This window comes from Limulus polyphemus, unplaced genomic scaffold (genome assembly GCF_000517525.1).
Source record: "Limulus polyphemus unplaced genomic scaffold, Limulus_polyphemus-2.1.2 Scaffold370, whole genome shotgun sequence".
NCBI classification, from domain to species: domain Eukaryota; kingdom Metazoa; phylum Arthropoda; class Merostomata; order Xiphosura; family Limulidae; genus Limulus; species Limulus polyphemus.
This window is the reverse complement of record NW_013665980.1, coordinates 355,837-358,504: the sequence shown is the minus strand read 5'-3', so window position 1 is coordinate 358,504 and position 2,668 is coordinate 355,837.

Here is a 2,668-nt window from a genome sequence, read left to right as displayed (position 1 = left end):
GTAAGTCCGCAGACATGCCACTGTGCCACTGGGGAGTAGGGGACTAAGGATAATCAAAACGTACAGAAAAAAGTTGAATCAAAATGCAAAGATTATATTTTAAAGCCTGGAACTAGGAACATCATGTCTACATTACTGATCAATTCTAGTGGAGTCAAAATAGGGATTTGTAGCTTGAGAAAATAATGTAGACACTATTTCAATCATTGTTTGTTTACCTTTTTTATAGTCCCTAGTTGCAGGCTTGAAAATATAATATTTGCATTTTGATTCAACTTGTTTCTGAACTTTTTTGACGATCTCTATTCTTCCATTTTAAATTAAAAAATTTTAATTATTTTGTTTCTTAAGTTTGTCATGTCCATTTACGGAGAATACATTTTAAGCTACATACGTGCATGTGCATTCAGTTGAATGTTACATGTTTTTCAACAGGTTACTGCTGCATTGGTTTTTTTCCACCTAACGGCCACACTGAACTTATTCAAAATAAATAACAAATGTACAACAAAGAATAAACACGTGTACTGATATGCAACTGCAACAAACAAAATGTAATGTTGTTTTCAAAGAACCGTCTTAAAAGCAAAGATTATGTCATCACAGATTTAATGACCAGCTTCCATCAATGTCACAGTGCAATGTAACAAAAAACGATCAGCAACAAAGCAATCTCATCTGAAGGGAATAATTTTTCTTCTAAGATAATACAACACAGATTAATGCAATGTAAACAGACGCAGTAACATGTTTACCTTGTTAGGTATACATGACACATATGTATGTTCTTCAATAGTCTGCTGTACACAAATGTTTGCTGGAATGAGGCGACACAAATAATGAATGCATACCAAATAGACAAAAGTGACAAACTCAGTGTAAGTCACCAATTATCGACAACATTTACAATCATTACCTTAACACCAACTATTTAAAAATAGCAACAGCAATATGAAATAGTGCTATATGCAGTGATGATAAGTATTGAATACACACTCACGATTTCAGCTAATTATAAGAAACAGTAGAAAAAATCACCACTGTTGTCTGAGTAGGAAACTCTATTATGGCAATCGTCCACTGTTAAAAACTGTGAAATATAGGCGCTGAAATTCACGTAGAAACAGCAAACTCGAGTAACAATGAACAACAGCGACTCGAGTAACAATATGCAACAGTTAAACCCGGGAACGCTGGAAGTGGCATTTTCCAATTAATGTGCCATAAAATGAAGTTTCCAAGTAACGCGTATGTGAGGAAAAAAACGGATTTTTTTATGGCAGAAAGTGAAAAACGAAAAATTATTATGAACCATTATTGTGGTTCATGAAAACTCTTGAAATCATAATAATTATTTAATGATAATAAATCAGTTTTTGGTTTCCATATGGTAATCTATAGAAATAAGTGTCTCAGAATCCCATAGGATCACCTGAAAATGGTTTTAAATTAACTGATGGTGGCAGTTGTGTTATTGAAAATAGATAATTAAAAATGATAAAGAGGCAACTGATAATAAGATGTTAATGGAAGAATATGTTATCAAAATTGGAGATATGTGTCTGATTCATATTCTTATAGAAATAAAAACGGTTTATTTCTACCGATATTATTGTTATTAGTCAATGATAATTTTGATGCTAATAACAAAAATATAAGAAATTGAAAAGAACCAATACAAGAAACTGACGCAGTCAATAAAAAACTATGTCAACTAAAATAGATTACAAATGTACACCTTACAACATGTTAAAAATATTAATGGTTTATATGTACCTCAATTAACGATAACTGTGATGCTAATAATAAATATATTAAGAATGTTATTACACCAGTAGAAGATTTTGATGCCGTTATAAGTGAATTAGAATTTGGTTTGAAATTTCTAGCAAAGCTACTCGAGGGCTATTTGCGCTAGCCGTCCCTAATTTAGCAGTGAAAGACTAGAGTGAAGGCAGTTAATCATCACCACCCATCGTCAACTCTTGGGTTACTCTTTTACTAACGAATAGGGGGTTTGACCAATACCTAATAACGCTACATCGGCTGAAAGGGCGAGCATACTTGGCGGGACGGGGATTCGAACCCGCGACCCTCAGATAGCGAGTCAAACGCCCTAACCACCTGGTTATGCCAGGCGTGAATTAAAAAGATGTGGAAGTCTCATCATTTGATATTATGAAATTAAGTATTAACAACATTTCTGAAACTACAAGAAAATTACATTATTTAGAAAACTTAAGATTGTCTATAAGAAAATATGAATGATATTTTCTAATGCAAAATAATCAAAAATGATGTTGAGTATAGGCTAATATTTAGAATTTATGCATTTTACATGTAAGTGTAATATATATAGAGAGTTTCTGCCACACGTTGGTGTACTACTTCAAATAATACAAAATTTTTAAAACGTCCAAGTTGGGGCAAAGTTTCCATTCTCCAAATAGGGAGACAAAATTGAGGCACAGCAACGAAAACGATTTCTAATTATTTTCATTTTAGTGATGATTTAGCGATTTTAAGTTATTGTTTATTGTTTTGAGGTATTTTTTATGATTTTGGCCTATTTTTTGTAGTTTTAGGCTAGTTTTTGGTGTTTTTTAACTTTTTTCAATTTTTGAAATTTGCCATCTTGTGAGTGGGGCAGAAACCTTTTATTTATAGT